Source organism: Mobula hypostoma, chromosome 10 (genome assembly GCF_963921235.1).
Source record: "Mobula hypostoma chromosome 10, sMobHyp1.1, whole genome shotgun sequence".
Taxonomy (NCBI): Eukaryota; Metazoa; Chordata; class Chondrichthyes; order Myliobatiformes; family Myliobatidae; genus Mobula; species Mobula hypostoma.
The window spans coordinates 50711735-50730750 of NC_086106.1; positions in this window are offsets into that span (position 1 = coordinate 50711735).

Consider the following 19016-nt stretch of genomic DNA (forward strand, 5'->3'; position numbering starts at 1 on the left):
TGGCCTCCTCCACTGTTGTGATGAGGCCACACTTAGGTTGAAGGAACAACCCCTTATATTCCGTCCTGCCGAAGGGTTCCGGCCCGAATTGTCACCTGTGCTCTTTTTCATTGATGCTGCCAGGTCTGCTAAGTTCCTCCAACATTTTGTGTGTGTTGCTTGAAGTCACTATAGATATTATGCATCATAATCTTCTATAAAGGACTTTGTCGAAGGCTTTTACAACATCCATGTAGGTAGCATCTATTGCTCTGCCCTTATTGATCACCCTGGTCACCTCCTCGAAAAACTCACATCAATTTTGTAGGACGTGATTTGCTCAAAGGATAGTCTAAGTAAACTAGCCTTAAGTTTACCTCCTTCCCGCCCCCACTTCTGCCTGGTTCTTGTTTCCACTGTTCAATACAATTTTTAAACTTTACAAGCTGTGGTATCACCTGTTTACAGCTGCCAGGGGAGAGGCCTGGGAGCCAGTGTGCTCCACCAGGGTGGTGCGGTACGGTGTCCAGGCTTGTAAACAGTTCCAAGCCATAATGGACAAAAAAATTCAAGGTTAAGCTGAATCAATCTCTCACTCACTCTCTCTCTTCCTTACTTTAGTTCATTTACAGCAGTGGTCCTCAACCTCCGGGCCACGGACCGATACATTGCTGCGAAGAATGCAGCGGTGCAGCGGTGGCCAGAACGCACCCAGCACACCTTTAAGAAAAAAAGCCGAAATAAACAAGCTAATTAATTAGGTGCCGCCCGGCACGTAAATGTCAGCCCAGATCAGAGGTGACGTAATCTGCAATTGCCTCTGATCTGGGCCGACATTTACGTGCCGGGTGACACCTAATTAACTAGCTTGTTTATTTTGGCTTTTTTCTTAAAGAGGTGCTGGGTGCGTTCTGGCCACTGCTGCACCCCTGCATGCTTCACGGCAATGTATCAGTCCGCGGCCTGGAGGTTGGGGACCGCTGATTTACAGAGCTATTGATTTTGGAAACAGGCCACAAAGTTCCTTTACCAGGCCGTGGCCTGGCCTTACCATTTGCGAGTTTATCTAGAAATATTTCCTGAAATATGATACACAGAACTAAATACAACACCCCAACTCTGGTAAAACCAATGTTCTCTAATGGTTCATCATGATTGTTTTGCTCTTTATAAAAACCAAGGGTTTCACCTTTTTAAATCACTTTTTCACCTTATCCCGACACTTTGAATGATGCTCTATGCACACATATGCACTATGATAGAATATGATGAACTATGATGCACCATGCACACATAGCCCTTTTCAAATTGTGCCCTATAGTTCATTTTCCCTCTTCTCATTCTTCCCACCAAAAGGGAGAGCAAATCAGGTTGGAGTTTGAGGTTTCATGGAAGGAGAGAACAACAGAAACAAAAGCAGCAGTGGGAGTAGTGAAGATGGCCATTGGGATGGCCACATTCATTTTTCACGGCCTCATCTCTTACAGGACCAGATACACAGGATGCCCTGACAGAGGCGATGTAAATCGGGAACCTGCCTTGGGAAGGCAAGCCAATTCACTTCCAGCGCATCTCAGTTCTTAGCACCTATAAAGAACTGACAATCAGTCATTAGGGCCCAAGTAATGTCGAAAAGCCGTTTAGTCCACCTGCAGTGAACATGCCATTTCAATGAATGGTTGTTTGATACATAGCTCCTTGTCACTGTCCAATAGTAGCTGGAGAGCATTGTGACCATAGCAACTTTTGATTGACATTTGATCAGATTGGCATTTAATGATCAGGGAGATGCACTGAAAGGTTGATGTTTTTTTAACTCAGCATAGAACCTCCCTCAAATGTCTATGCACCTTAGTGAAGGACCCCTGTCAGTGATGATCATGATAATTATTTTAACTTCAGAACAAACAGTGGCAGAAGTTGTGTTTGTAATCCACTTGCATGGGTGAATACCAGAACAAAGTGGCTGTTTTGGTATGTGTTTAAAACTTCATAATCATCTGTTTGGGGCTGTATTTTCTTCAAATTAAGTTTACTGTTAAAGTACATATATGCCACCATATACAACCCTGAGATTCATTTTCTTGCAGACATACTCAATAAATCTATAGAATAATAACCATAACAGAATCAATGAAAGACCCCCACACAAACTTAGGTATTCAACCAGCATATGGAAGACAACAAACTGCAAATACGAAAAGAAAGAAATATTAACTATATAAATAAACAATAATTATTGAGAATATGAAATGAAGGGTCTTTGAAAGTGAGTCAATTCATTGTGGGAACATTTCAGTGATGGGGCAAGTGAAGTTGAGTGAAGTTATCCCCTTTGGTTCAAGAGCCTGATGGTTGAGAGGTAATAACTGCTCCTGAACCTGGTGGTGTGAGTCCTTCTTCCTGATGGCAGCAGTGAGAAGAGAGCATATCCTGGGTGGTGGGGGTCCCTGATGATGGATGCTGCTTTCCTGCAACAGCGTTTCATGTAGATGCACTCAAAAGTGGGGCGGGCTTTACCCATGATGCACTGGGCTGTATCCACTACTTTTGTAGGTGTTTCCACAACAGGCTGTGATGCAGCCAGTTAATATACTCTCCACTACATGTTTTGAAGTTTGACAAAGTTTTAGATGTCATGTCGAATCTCTGTAAAGTCCTAAGTAGAGGCACTGCCGTGCTTTCTTCATAATTGCATTTACATGCAGGGCCCAGGGCAGGTCCTTTGAAATAATGACACTGAGGAATTTAAAGTTGCTGACCCTCTCCACCTCTGGTCCTCAGAGGACTGGCTCATGGACCTCGAGTTTCCTTCTCCTGAAGTCAATAATCAGCTCCTTGGTCTTAAAGACATCGAGTAAGAGGTTGTTTTTATGCTGCCACTCAGCCAGATTTGCAATCTCCCTCCTATATGCTGATTCATCACCACCTTTGGTTTGACCTACGACAGTGGTGACACCAGCAAACCTGAAAATGGCACAGGAGCTGTGCTTAGCCACACAGCCATAAGTGTAAAGCCAATAGAGCAGGGAGCTAAGCACACAGTATTGTGGTTCCCTATGCTGATGGAGATTGAGGAGGGGATTTTATTGCTAATTTGAACTGACAGGGGTCTGCAAGTGACGAAATTGAGGATGCAATTGCACAAGGTGTTATTGAGGTTAAGGTTTTGCAGCTAATTGATTCGCTTTGGGGGGACAATGGTATTGAATGCTGAGCTGTAGTCGATAAAGAGCATCCTGATGTATGCACCCTTGCTCATATAGAATTAATATGCAATCCACACTTCCAGACTTCTACATACTAGACTTCCTTTCTTTTGGCTGTGCAACTTGGAAATTCATGTTCCAAAAATTTATATTTATAGGCATCCGTTAGACTCGTGAGACCATGGATTTGTGCCTTGGAAGGTTTCCAGGGCGCAGGCCTGGGCAAGGTTGTATGGAAGACTTGCAGATGACCATGCTGCATCTCCCTCCCCTCTCCACGCCACCGATGTTGTCCAAGGGAAGGGCATTAAGACCCATACAGCTTGGCACCAGTGTTGTCGCAGAGCATTGTGTGGTAAAGTGTCTTGCTCAAGGACACACACGCTGCCTCAGCCAAGGCTCGAACTAGCGACCTTCAAATTACTAGACAAACGCTTTAACCACTTGGCCACGTGCCAACACATGTACCATGTCTTATTGCCAAAAATTATGTACCATACAATCAGAGAACTTTCCAACGTCCACATGGGAATTTTCAATCCGTCTTCAATTAGCCAGATGTACAGGTAAATGAGTAGACCCACCTAATGTTGGGACCTTAAACCTGTAGTTGACAGTTCAGTACCCTTGTGAACTGTTGCTTTTGAATCAGGAGGTTTGAGCTCTGTACCAAAGCCTTGGCTAACATAAGGTGCAATAGTAATGGATTGAGGCTCTGTCAGCCAGTGGACAAAAATGATTGTATTGGATAGTACCATTTATCAACTGACATTTAATCTGGTCACTTCACTTGAAAAGTAAAAAAAAAATAACAAAAAAAAAGAAAAGTTAAAAAAATACTGTAAATGCTGGAAATGTCTGGGACCAGCCATATTGTAAAGACACTGCCCAGAAGAAGGTAATGGAGACCCACTTCTGTAGAAAAGCTTGCAAAGAGCAATTATAGTCATGGAAAGAGTATGATCACCCACATCATACAACATGGCATATAATGAATGAACAAACGTTGACTTCAGTGCTTGGCAAGATGTTAGATTAAGGATGAGGTTTCAGTACTTAGAGGCACACAATAAAATAGGGTGAAGTCAGCATAGTCTCCTTACAAGGAAATCTTGCCTAACAAATCTGTTGGGATTCTTTCAGGAAATAACAAAGGAAAGTAAGCAGATGTTGCTTATTTGGATTTTCAGAAAGCCTTTGACAAAATGCTGTCCATGAGGCTGCTAAACAAGGCATTGTTCAGATGGCACGGAGTATTGTGAGCAGTTTTGGGTTCCTTATATAAGGAAGGATGTGCTGATATTTGAGACGGTCTAGAGGAGGTTTAAGGGAATGATCCTGGGAATGAAAGAGTTAAAATGTGAGGAGAATTTGATGCCTCTGGGCCTACACATGCTGATTTTTCAAGATTGAGGATGTACCTACCAAAAGTTGAAAGACATAGCTAGAGCAGATATGGAGAGGATTTTTCAAATTTTAAGAGAATCCAGGACCAGAATGCACAACCTCAGAATATAAGGATGTCCCTTTAGAAAAAAGATGAGGAGGAATTTCTTTGGCCAGAGAGTGGTGGATTTGTTGCCACAGTTGGCAGTGGAGGCCAAATCATTGAATCTTTTTAAAGTGGAGGTTGATAGGTTAGTGTTTCGTAAGAGTGTCAATGATTATGGATTGAAGGCAAGAGAATAGGGTTGAGGGGGATAATAAATCAGCTATGATCAAATGGGAGAGTGGACTTGTTGGGCTGAATGGCCTAATTTTGATCCTTTGTCTAATGGCTATTTGTCTCATTGGTGTTTACATGAAATTATTTTGCTACATCTGGCTGTTCTGTTCTCTGTGTTCTAGAAGTAATTGCACTTTGTAGGTGCTCCCTTAGTTGTAGAGCACTTTTGGATGCCCACCTGCAGGGAAGTTGTGGTTAATTAAGGCCATTGAGAAATAAAAGCAATTATCTATGTACAATCTGTACAAGGAAGCCAGGTATGACTTGTGGTAGGCTCTTTCAAGAGCTAAGAAACAATACCGAGTGAGATCAGAGGCAACATTGGATGTACTGCAACTCTGATAGGGTTTGCAGGACATTACTTCCTACAAAGTGAAACCCAACGCCATGAATGGCAGCGATACTTCACTACCAGACGAGCTTCTATGCTTGCTTTAAAAGAGAGAATAAAACTACAGCTGTCAGGATCCCTGCTGCACCCAGTGACCCTGTGATCTCTGTCTCAGAGGCTGATGTCAGGCTGCCTTTCAGAACGGTGAACCCTCGCAAGATGACAGGTCCCAATGGAGTACCTGGTCAGGCTCTGAAAACTTGTGCCAACCAACTGGTAGGAGATTATAAAGACATTTTCAATCTCTCACTGCTACAGTCAGAAGTTCCGACCTGCTTCAAAAGGCAATAATTATACCAGTGCCTAAGAAGAGCAGGGTGATCTGCCTTAATGACTATCGTCCAGTAGTATTCACGTTTGAGAGGTTGGTCATGGCTAGAATCAACTCCTGCCTCTGCAAAGACCTGGACCCACTGCAATTGGCCTATCACCACAGTAGGTCTACAGTGGACACGATCTCAATGGCTCTCCACACGGTTTTGGATTACCTGGACAATATAAATACCTATGTCAGGATGCTGTTCATTGACTATAGCTCAGCATTTAACACCAACATTTCTACAGTTCTGATTGAAAAGCTACAGAACTTATGCCTCTGTCTGCAATTGGATCTTCGACTTCCTAACTGGAAGAGCGCAGTCTGTGCAGGTTGGAAATGACACCTCCACCTCACTGACAATCAACACTGGTGATGCACAGGGATGTGTACTTAGCCCACTGCTCTACTCTCTCTACACTCATGACTGTGTGTCTAGGCATAGCTCAAATGGCATCTATAAATTTGCTTGCAATACAACCATTGTTGGCAGAATATCAGATGGAGATGAAAGGGTGTACAGGAGTGAGATATACCAGCTCGTTGAATGATGATGCAGCAACAACCTGGCACTCAACATCAATAAGACCAAAGAGCTGATTGTGGACTTCAGAAAGGGTAAGGCGCAGGAACACAAAACAACCCTCATAGAGGGATCAGAAGTGGAGAGAATGAGCAATTTGAAGTTCCTGGGTGTCAACCCCTCTGAAGATCTAACCTGGTCTCAACATATTGATGCAGCTACAAAGAAGGCTAGACAGCAGCTATATTTCATTAGGAGTTTGAGGAGATTTGGTTTATCACCTAAAATACTTGAAAACTTCTACATATGTACTGTGAATTACTTTCAGACTGGCTGCATCACCGTCTGATATGGGGTGGGGGGGGTATGTACTGCACAGGATCAAAGTAAACTGCAGTGTGGTAAAATTAGTCAGCTTCATCATGAGTACTAGCATCTGTAGTATCCAAGACACCTTCAAGGAGTGGTGCCTCAGAAAGGTGACATCTGTCATTACAGACCCCCACCACCTATGCCGTCTTATTGTTACCATCAGGTAGGAGGTACAGAAGCCTGAAGGAACACACTCAGCGATTCACTAAGAGCTTCTTCCCCTCTGCCATCTGATTTCTAAATGAACATTGAACCCGTGAACGATACCTCACTACGTTTTTATTGCTGTTTTCTCACTACTTATTTTAATTTATGTATTTAGTATACATATACTAAATGTGGCCATTACAGAGGCTTGGATGGTCAGGGACAGGAATGGTTACTGAGGGTGCCGGGTTTTAGATGTTTCAGAAAGGACAGGGAGGGAGGCAAAAGAGGTGGGGGCGTGGTACCGTTGATCAGAGATAGTGTCACGGCTGCAGAAAAGGTGGACATCATGGAGGGATTGTCTATGGAGTCTCTGTGGGTGGAGGTTAGGAACAGGAAGGGGTCAATAACTTTAATGGGTGTTTCTTATAGGCCATCCAATAGTAATAGGGATATCGAGGAGCAGATAGGGAAATAGATCCTGGAAAGGTGTAATAATAACAGAGTTGTTGTGATGGGAGATTTTAATTTCCCAAATATCGATTGGCATCTCCCTAGAGTAAGGGGTTTAGATGGGGTAGAGTATGTTAGATGTGTTCAAGGAGGTTTCTTGACACAATATGTAGGTAAGTCTACAAGAGGAGAGACTGTACTTGATTTGGTATTGGGAAATGAACCTCATCGGGTGTCAGATCTCTCAATGGGAGAGCATTTTGGAGATAGTGATCATAATTCTATCTCCCTTACAATAGCATTGGAGAGAGATAGGAAAAGACATTAGAAAAGTGTTTAATTGGAGTAAGGGGAATTATGAAGCTATCAGGCAGGAACTTGGAAGCTTAAATTGGGAACAGATGTTCTCAGGGAAAGGTACGGAAGAAATGTGGCAAATGTTCAGGGGATATTTGTGTGGAGTTCTGCATGGGTACATTCCAATGAGATAGGGAAATTATGGTAGGGTACAGGAACCATGGTGTACAAAGGCTGTAGTAAATCTCATCAAGATGAAAAGAAAAGCTTAGAAAAGATTCAGAGAGCTAGGTAATGTTAGAGATCTAGAAGATTATAAGGCTAACAGGAAGGAGCTTAAGAAGGAAATTAGGAGAGCCAGAAGGGGCCATGAGAAGGCCTTGGCAGGTAGGATTAGTAAAGCCCCAAGGCATTCTACAAGTATGTGAAGAGCAAGAGGATAAGATGTGAAAGAATAGGACCTATCAAGTGTGACAGTGGGAAGGTGTGTATGGAACCAGAGGAGATAGCAGAGGTACTTAATGAATACCTTACTTCAGTATTCACAATAGAAAAGGATCTTGGTGATTGTAGTGATGACTTGCAGCTGACTGAAAAACTTGAGCATGTAGATATTAAGAAAGAGGATGTGCTGGAGCTTTTGGAAATCATCAAGTTGAATAAGTCACTGGGACCGGATGAGATGTACCCCAGGCTACTGTGGAAGGTGAGGGAGGAGATTGCTGAGCCTCTGGTGATGATCTTTGCATCATCAGTGGGGACAGGAGAGGTACCGGAGGATTGGAGGGTTGCGGATATTGTTCCCTTATTCAGGAAAGGGAATAGAGATTGCCCAGGAAATTACAGACCAGTGAGTCTTACTTCAGTGGTTGGTAAGTTGATGGAGAAGATCCTGAGAGGCAGGATTTATGAGCATTTGGAGAGGTATAATATAATTAGGAATAGTCAGCATGGCTTTGACAAGGGCAGGTTGTGCCTTACAAGCCTGATTAAATTTTTTGAGGATGTGACTAAACACATTGATGAAGGTAGAGCAGTAAATGTAGTTTATATGGATTTCAACAAGGCATTTGATAAGATACCCCATGCAAGGCTGATTGAGAGAGTAAGGAGGCATGGGATCCAAGGGGACATTGCTTTGTGGATCCAGAACTGGCTTGCCCACAGAAGGCAAAGAGTAGTTGCAGACGGGTCACATTCTGCATGGAGGTCGGTGACCAGAGGTGTGCCTCAGGGATCTGTTCTGGGACCCTTACTCTTTGTGATTTTTATAAATGACCTGGAGGAGGAAGTGGAGGGATGGGTTAATAAGTTTGCTGATGACACAAAGGTTGGGGGTGTTGTGGATAGTGTGGAGGGCTGTCAGAGGTTACAGCAGGACATTGATAGGATGCAAAACTGGGCTGATAAGTGGCAGATGGAGTTCAACCCAGATAAGTGTGAAGTGGTTCATTTTGGTAGGTCAAATATGATGGCAGAATATAGTATTAATGGTAAGACTCTTGGCAGTGTGGAGAATCAGAGGGTTCTTGGGGTCCAGTCCATAGGATGCTCAAAGCAGCTGCGCAGGTTGACCCTATGGTTAAGAAGGCATACGGTATATTGGCCTTCATCAATCGTGGAATTGAATTTAGGAGCCGAGAGGTAATGTTACAGCTATATAGGACCCTGGTCAGACCCCAAGTGGAGTACTTGCTCATTTCTAGTCGCCTCACTACAGGAAGGATGTGGAAACCATAAAAAGGGTACAGAGGAGATTTACAAGGATTGGGGAGCATGCCTTATGAAAACAGGTTGAGTGAACTCGGCCTTTTCTCCTTGGAGCAACAGAGGATGAGAGGTGACCTGATAGAGGTGTATAAGATGATGAGAGGCATTGACCGAGTGGATAGTCAGAGGCTTTTTCCCAGGGCTGAAATGGCTACTGCAAGAGGGCACAGTTTTAAGGCGCTTGGGAGTAGTTACAGAGAAGATGTCAGGGGTAAGTTTTTTACGCAGAGAGTGGTGAGTGCATGGAATGGGCTGCCGGCAACAGTAGTGGAGGTGGATATGATAGGGTCTTTTAACAGACTTTTGGATAGGTACATGGAACTTAGAAAAATAGAGGGCTATGGGTAAGCCTGGTAATTTCTAAGGTAGGGACATGTTCGGCTCAACTTTGTGGGCTGAAGGGCCTGTATTGTGCTGTAGGTTTTCTATGTTTCGATGTTTCTACATCTATACTTACTGTGATACAGGTTTTCTATAGTTATCACGTATTGCATTGTAATGCTTCCACAAACTCAACACATTTCATGACATATGCCGGTGATATTAAACCTGATTTTGATTCTGAAAGTATGTTATTTGCCAGAAGGTTGGTGCTGTGCCACCATAAGCTGACAAAATGGATTAGAAGTGAAAAATGATAAGCTTTGAATATTTTTGAAAGGTTAATTTATTTCCAAGTTTGCCTACATCCTCTTTTACTTTCCAGTTTGTCTGCTTTCCGTTACCCATGAGTCTGAATACAAGCTGGTCAATGCCGCCTCCTTGTGACCATATCGTACAACACTATGGGGCCCAAAATGACTATTTAGCAATATTCAGATGCATTTGTTTATCACATGTACAGTACATCAAAACCTACAGTGAATTGCATCATTCGCATTAACAATCAACACTATCAACTGATGTGCAAGCATTGCCACACATTCTTGTTGCCAGTAATGCTCAGCCTAAACAACACAGAACACAACCAGTAATGAAACAACAACAACCAATAATATTAGTATCTGGCTAATTACTTTTGGAATTCCTTTTTTTAATATTGATAAGTTTTGCAGCTACTGAAGTTAAGTATCACACAAAGTGCTGGTGAAATTCGGCAAGTCAGGCAGCATGCATGGAGGGGAAGAGAAATATCTTGGTTTTTATAAAATTATCTTATTTTTGGTAGAACTTAACATTAAAATATTGAAATCTACTGTTCCAAGCCAAACACAATCTAAATCTTTAAATAGTGCAGCTCCTGTTATCTTGAAAGTGAAAATCCACTATAGTTTCAGGCGAGCAGTGTTAAGCAATGTAGAAGTAACAGAATTTGACCCATAAGAGGGTGCAGAAGGTGACATAAATAAGGGCAGTGACAGATAATTGGAGGGGGTTGTGGAAGTAGAGAGACAGATGAAGGGGCTGGAAAACTATGGTGAAAGGCAGGTTGAGGAAGTTAGCAGAGACATTGGGAGAAGATCAAAAATATGGAGAAGTGGATGATGGGGCAACTTGGTAAGATGTCGGCTCAAGAAAGCCTAATAATACTTGACTAGGGAACAGTTCTACTCAAGGAGCAAGCTAGGTTCCAGTCACAATAAGATTTGAGTATTTGTGTAATCACAGAGAAGGGACAGACTTGGTGTGGTGAGGATGAGAAAGCTGCACTCCATTCAAAAGTTAGGATGCAGTCACTACAGAGAGGGTGATGGAGTAAGAGCATCATTTCCAGGAACATTTGCTCAGTGAACAGCTTATTATGGTGGAGTTTTGATCACGGTTGATTGAGACATGCATTTTGAAATACTACAGAGTAGCCACCACCTAATCACGTGTATTGTACCTTGGTCTTCAGTATGTTGTTTTGCCGTCTTTCCTATGTTACTTGGAGCATCATCAGTAAAAAAAAAACAGAAAATGCTGGAAATACTCAGCAGGGCACGTTGCACCTGGAAAGAGAGATAGAGTTGATGTTAATTCTGTTTGTCTTTCTGCAGATGCTGCGTGACCTGCTGAGGGTTTCCAGAAATTTCTGTTTCTCTTTTAGATTTCCTTCACTGTGGTTTATTTGTGTTTGATTTACGGTGTCAACAATCTGCTGGCTCAGGATCCATTACCCAAACAATGGTCTCAGCTGAAAATTTGGTTTATATATCTGTGAGAAGTGACACATATATTTTCCTTTTCATTACAATTTACTTTTTACCTCCAATTGACCTCGGTATTCCCTCTTCACAGATCTGCTATCCACCAGGGAAACCTCAGCACTAGTTCTTAGAGAAAGTACAGAGCTAGGTCAATAATTCGTAGAGGAACTAATAGTCACATAATAATAGAATCAATCTGATTTCATAGCAGACATGGTGAAATGTACAACTTCTATATTTCTAAAAATTAATTTGCAGTAATAATTCATGTGATAAACAACCTTATCAGCAAGGAAGCCATGTGTGCATGTGAGTGTATGTGTACAGTACATGACAGGAGTGACTTACATCAGATAATCAAGAAACCTTATTCATTCTCTACTTTCTGATATAAAACATGATATTAGCAGACATTGCGAATCACAGAGTCCCTGCATAACCAGCAATCCCAGGAAGTTGTTGTCATTTCAGCTAAGAAAATTAACAACACCTCATGCATAATAAATCAAACATAAGAGCTTTCTTCAGTGGTTTAAACAGGGCACGACTGCGCAAACGCGTGGAGGTTGGCCAGTGAGAACAGCGGGAAGAGTTTAAAAGAAGACAGATTACAGAGCGGGCGTTGGGTGGGGCTCAACTGGACTTCGGTGATAATGGGTGGAGGCAAGCTAGGTTATCTGTTTAGAATACAGACAGGAAGTATGTGTGTGAGGCCGGTTTTCTGTGCTCGGTGTCAGACGTGGGAGGTTTGGGAGACTCCCAGCCTCCTGGATGGCCACATCTGCGCCAGGTGCGTCGAGCTGCAGCTCCTTAGAGACCACGTTAGGGAACTGGAGATGCAACTCGATGACCTTCGTCTGGTCAGGGAGAGTGAGCAGATGATAGAGTGGAGCTATAACAGGTGGTCACACCGGGACCTTGAGAGACAGAGAAATGGGTAACAGTCAGGAGAGGGAAAGGCAAGAAGCAGGTACTAGAGAGTATCCCAGTGGCTGTCCCCCTTAACAATAAGTATTCCTGCTTAAGTACTGTTGGGGGTGGGGGGGAGACAGCTTACCTGGGGGAAGCAACAGTGGCCGTGCCTCTGGCGCTGAGTCTGGCCCTGTGGATCAGAAGGGTAGGGAAAGGAAGAGGATGGCAGCAGTGATAGGGGACTCTATAGTTAGGAGATCAGACAGGCGATTCTGTGCACGCAGGAAAGAAACGCGGACGGTAGTTTGCCTCCCACGTGCCAGGGTCTAGGATGTTTCTAGTCATGTCCACGATATCTTGAAGTGGGAAGGAGAACGGCCAAGAGGTAGTGGTACATATTGGTACCACCAACATAGGTAGGAAAAGGGAGGAGGTCCTGAAAGCAGACTACAGGGATTTAGGATGGAAGTTGAGAAGCAGGACCTCAAAGGGAGTAATCTCGTGATTACTGCCTGTGCCACGTGACAATGAGTACAGGAAAAGAATGAGGTGGAGGATAAAAGCGTGGCTGAGGGATTGGAGCAGGGGGCAGGGATTCAGATTTGTGGATCATTGGGACTTCTTCTAGGGAAGGTGTGGCCTGTACAAAAAGGACGGGTTGCACTTGAATCCGAGGGGGACCAATATCCTGGTGGGGAGGCTTGCAAAGGCTATTGGGGAGAGTTTAACCTAGAATTGCTGTGGGGTGGGAACCGAACTGAAGTGATGGAGGTTGGCTCACAAATAGAGAAAACTTGGAGACAGAGCGAAAGGGAGGATAGGCTGGTGATAGAGAAGGGATGCACTCAGGCCGATGATTTGAGATGTGTCTATTTTAATGCAAGGAGTATTATGAATAAAGCAGATGAGCTTAGAGCGTGGATTAGCACTTGGAGCTATGATGTTGTGGCCATTACAGAGACTTTGATGGCTCAGGGGCAGGAATGGCTACTTCAAGTGCTAGGCTTTAGATGTTTCAGAAAAGACAGGGAGGGAGGCAAAAGAGGTGGGGGCATGGCACTGTTGATCAGAGATAGTGTCACAGCTGCAGAAAAGGAGGAAGTCATGGAGGGGTTGTCTACGGAGTCTCTGTGGGTGGAAGTTAGGAATAGGAAGGGCTCAATAATTCTACTGGGTGTTTTTTATAGACCACCCAATAGTAACAGGTACATCGAGGAGAAGATAGGGAGACAGATTCTGGAAAGGAGTAATAATAACAGGGTTGTTGAGGTGGGAGATTTTAATTTGCCAAATATTGATTGGCCTATCCCTAGATATGCCAATGTTTCTTATTCATGGGTTTGAGTTTAAGAGCCAATAGGTAATGTTGCAGCTATATAGAACCCTAGTTAGACCCAATTTGGAGTACTGTACTCAATTCTGGTTGCCTCACTACAGGAAGGACGTGGAAACTATCGAAAGGGTGCAGAGGAGATTTACAAGGATGTTGCCTGCATTGGGGAGCATGCCTTATGAGAATAGGTTGAGTGAACTCGGCCTTTTCTCCTTGGAACGATGGAGGATGAGAGGTGACCTGATAGAGGTGTACAAGATAATGAAAGGCATTGATCATGTCAGAAGCTTTATCCCAGGGCTGAAATGGCTAGCACTAGAGGGCATAATTTTAAGGTGCTTGGAAGTAGATACAGAGGAGATGCCAGGGGTAAGTTTTTTATGCAGAGTGTGTGAAATGGGCTGCTGGCGGTGGCGGTGGAAGCGGAAACGATAGGGTCTTTTAAGAGACTCCTGGATGGCTACATGGAGCTTAGAAAAATAGAGGGCTATGGGTAAGCTTAGGTAGTTCTAAGGTAGGGATATTTTCGGCACAATTTTGTGGGCCAAAGGGCTTGTATTGTGCTATAGGTTTTCTATGTTTCTATGTTTCAATACAGCAAACAGTGACTGAGTCTGACTTTTCTGAACCAGTAGTCCCTGCTACAGTTTGTGTGTTATATGGAAATTCATATTTTTGAAATTTTGGTTTTGTTAAGTGTATGTAAAGATAATTCTCAGATGTTGAGGAGTCAGTTAAATTTAAGATGAATATGTATTAATTAATTGATAATTATATATATGTATTTCTTGCTTACAAACAAATTTTTTTCATGGAAATACTTTATTTCTGAATACTAAATACAAAATTCTTAATTCATACAGTTCTTGCCAAATTATTGGAGTTCCAGCCCCAATCTGCTGCGGAACTCCTGGGACTGTCCAGAATAGAGAGGGCTGTGACCACTACTGGTTCAGTTCTCTCCAGAGTGGTGCTCCCTTTGGCCAGCATATGGAATCAATCCAGTTCCACCTCATTCACTTCCCAGAAATACCACTCATTCTGAATCATTCTTGGCTGTCACCCCACACCCAAGCAGTCAGCTGGCATTTTTTTGGCCAAGCCAGTGCAAACAAAAAGCCTCTAAAAGGGGCCCAAGACAACTTCAGAGTTACTTCCCGAAATACCTCCTGAATTTACTTCTGAGACATCTTGTGACATACATCCCGAATTAATTGTTGAACCTTTCACCTCTAACCTTAGTGCATCTGATTTGACTAGAGTACCTCCAGATTACTGAGACCTGCTGGAGATCTTCAGCACGATAAAGGCCACCACTCTACCACCTCACCGGGACTACGACTGTGCCACCGATCTGCTACCAATACTTGTCCTCTGCAGGGACGACTCTACTCTCTATCAGCCCCAGAGAGAAAAGCAATGGAGCACTACACCCAAGAAGCTCTGGTGTCTGGAGTTTATTCAACTGCCCTTGCCTGCCACTGTGGCCAGGTTTTCCTTGTTACCAAGGATGGTGAACTAAGGCCCTGCATAGGCTACAGTGGGTTAAATAAGATCACTGTTAAAAAATGGTTCCCTCTCCCTCTCATGAACACAGCCTTTGAGGTTCTCCAGGGAGCTACACTATTTACCAAATTGGACCTCCATGGAGCCTACAACCTAATCCGCATTAGTGAGGGACAGAAATGGAAAACGCCATTCAACACAGCTAAGGGCCAGTAGGAATACTGGGTCATGCCTTTTGGGTTGGCAAAGGCTCCAGTGGTATTTCAAGCCTTTATGAATGACATGCAGCAGGAAGTGCTGCACCACTCCATCTTTGTCTGCCTACACAGTATACTCATTTTCTCCTGCTGCACCCAAGAGCACGTCCAGCATGCATGGTAGGCTCTACCACAGCTTCTTGAGAATCAACTATTTGTCAAGCTGAAAGTGTGGATTCCATGAATGCCCAGTCTCTTTTCTTGGGTTTATTATATCTCATGGCAACTTACAAATGGACTCTGATAAGACCCAGGTCGTGCAGAATTGACTGAAACTCACTTCCATGAAACAACTCCAGTAGTTTCAAGGTTTTGTCAACTTTTACAGTCAGTTCATCTGCAATTTCATTTCAGTGACAGAACCACTCACCAACCTCACAAACAAATCTACTGGGCCTTTCTGCTGAACCCTAGAGTCCAAGGCAATGGGTAAACAAAGGTTCACATCTGAACCTATCCTACTTCCGCTGGACTCAGACTTGCCTTCCCTGGTGGATGTCAATACGTCGGATGTGGGAGTAGGGCCAGGGTCCCAATGACCTGCCTCGACCCCCAAACTGCATCCCTGTGCCTCTTACTCAAGAAGTCCTTCTCCCGCAGAAGCAAACAATGACATTGGGAATCGGGAATTATTGGCTGTTAGACTGGCAAACGAGGAGCAGAGGCACCAGTTGGAGAGGTCCAAACATCCGTTTGTGGTATGGACTGACCATATAAACCTAGGCTACATCCAGGATGCAAGGGGGCTGAATTCTAGACAGGCACGGTGGTGCCTATTCTCTAATAGGTTCAACTTGCTCATTATTTATCACCCAGGATCAAAAAATCTAAACCCAGGCACCCTCTCTTGACAGTTCAAAGCACCTAATGGGGAAGAGAACCCTTCAGCTGCAAGTCCCAGCTCTAAAGTGGCTGCGCTCATTCACTGGAATGTAGACTTGATAGTGCGCTGAGACCAAGAACATCTTGGAGCAGACTTTGGTAATGGTACTCCCAGATTATGCCAGTGCCTAAGAAGAGTAATGTGGGCTGCCTTAATGACTTTTGCCCGGTGGCAGTCACATCGACAGCAATGAAATGCTTTGAGAGGTTGGTCATGACTAGACTGATCTCCTGCCTCAGCAAGGACCTGTACCCATTGTAATTTTCCTGTCACCACAATAGGTCAACGGCAGACACAATCTCAATGGCTCTCCACACTGCTGTAGACCACCTAGACAACACAAACACTTATGTCAGGATGCTGCTTATCAACTATAGCTCAGCATTTAGTACCATCATTGCCACAATCCTGATTGAGAAGTTGCAGAGCCTGGGCATCTGTACCTCCCTCTGCAATTAGATCGTCAACTTCCTAACCAGAAGACCACAATTTGTGCGGACTGGTGATAACATCTCCTCCTCACTGACAATCAACACTGGCAGACCTCAGGGGTGTGTGCTTAGCCCACTGCTCAACTCTCTATATACACATGACTGTGTGGCTAGGCATAGCTCAAATAGCATCTATAAATTTGCTGATGATACAACCATTTTTGGTAGAATCTCAGACGGAGATCAGAGGGTGTACAGGAGTGAGATATACCAACTGGTGGAGTGGTGCTGCAGTGACAACCTTACACTCAACGTCAGTAAGACGAAAGCTGATTGTGGATTTCAGGAAGGGTAAGATGAAGGAACACCTACCAATCCTCATAGAGGGATCAGAAGTGGAGAGAGTGAGCAGCTTCAAGTTCCTGGGTGTCAAGATCTCTGAGGATCTAACCTGTTCCCAACATATCAATGCAGTTATAAAGAAGGCAAGACAGCGGCTATACTTTATTAAGAGTTTGAAGAGATTTGGCATGTCAACAAATACACTCAAAAACTTCTATAGTTGTACCGTCGAGAGCATTCTGACAGGCTGCATCACTGTCTGGTATTGAGGTACATAATGGACCGAAAGAAGCTGCAGAAGGTTATAAATCCAGTCAGCTCCATCTTGGGTACTAGTCTACAAAGTACCCAGGACATCTTCAGGGACCGGTGTCTCAAAAAGGCAGTGTCCATTATGAAGGACCTCCAGCGCCCAAGGCATGCCCCTTTATCACTGTTACCATCAGGTAGGAGATACAGAAGCCTGAAGGCACACACTCAGAGATTCAGAACAGCTTCTTCCCCTCTGCCATCTGATTCCTAAATGGTCATTGAGTCTTTGGATACTACCTCTGCGATGTTCCTGAACCTGCTCATTCGGAGGTGCTCAAGTGGGGATACACTTTGAACCTGGCTGGGCATCCAAGGGTAGCTCATACCCTAGGGTTCATCAGGAGATGTTACTGATGTCCAGGCATGACTAAAGATGTCCGGGAATATGTCTTAGCTATGATGCCTGTGGACAAAATAAAGAACCCTGAGCAGAGCCTCATGGTCTGCTTGAGCCTCTCCTCATTCTTACTCTCACATTTTTACGGTCTTTTTATGGACTTTGACATTGTCTTCTGGCATCTCAGCATAGTACAGTAATCATGGTGGCCATAGAACAATCCTCCAAGGCCTGCTACTTCATACCCTTCCCAAGCTACCATCAGCTTCAGAGCCTGCCAAGCTCATGTTACAGCACACCTTCAGGATTCACAATTTCCCCCAAGCAATTGTCTCCTATTGTGGCCCCCAGTTTGCCTCTAGGTTTTGGAAGGCCTTTTGTGAACTCTCTGAGACCTCTGACGGACTGTCATCTGGGTTCCATCTGCAGACCAGTGGGAAAGCAGAGAGGGTCAACCAGGACCTACAGAGAACACCCAGATGTCTAGCCTCGGGGAAACACTGCTACCTAGATCAATAACCTGAGCTGGGGGAGCCTGCACACAACACACTTCAGAATTTGTCTATCAGGATGTCCCCTTTCGAATGTCAATATGGGTACCATCCACAGCTGTTCCCAGAACAAGAAGCGGAGGTAGAGGTTCCACCAATGGACTAACTGGTCCAGAGATACCTCCAGAAATGGGTTAGAGTGAGAGAGATGTTTTTGGCTACTTCATGGCAACAACAAGACAACGCCAACTGCCGGAGAAGACCAGGACCAGCACTCCTTCCAGATTAGTGGGTCTGGGTCTCAACTTGACATCTCCCCACGTAGGCTGAATCCAGAACATTGCCACTCGTTACATCAGTTTGTTGGAAATCCTGCTTAACTATCGTCTCTACTCTTAACACCAGAGCACCATGCAGATTCACCCACATTCCACATATCCTGCCTCAAACCCTTGTCTCCAGTTCCCAAACCTCCTCTGCCCCCAGAACATTTTAGGGACAACCCACCTACACTGTTTAGCAACTTTTGGACATTCGCATTGTTCGATGTAAAAGGCAATACTTTGTGGACTGGGGGGTGGATATGGTCCAGACAAAAAAAGTTGGATTTCTTCTTAGGACATGCTGGACTTATTTTGATTGAGGATTTTCACCAGCTGCTTTCTGATCTTCCTGTACCATCAGGAGCCAGCCGCAGGAGGAGAGCTTCTGTCATGAACAGCAGCAGGCATCTATGTTGTGGTGTTCCAGTTCCCTGGAGTATGGCCAGCTGTTCTGAGACTTTATAACTGAGACTGGAGAATAAAGTGAAGGAAGTTTAACTGGAGGATCTTTATTAGTCTACATTTGGAAAGCTGATCTGCCCAGCAAGCTTGCAGCAGAATATAAATTGGTAAACCG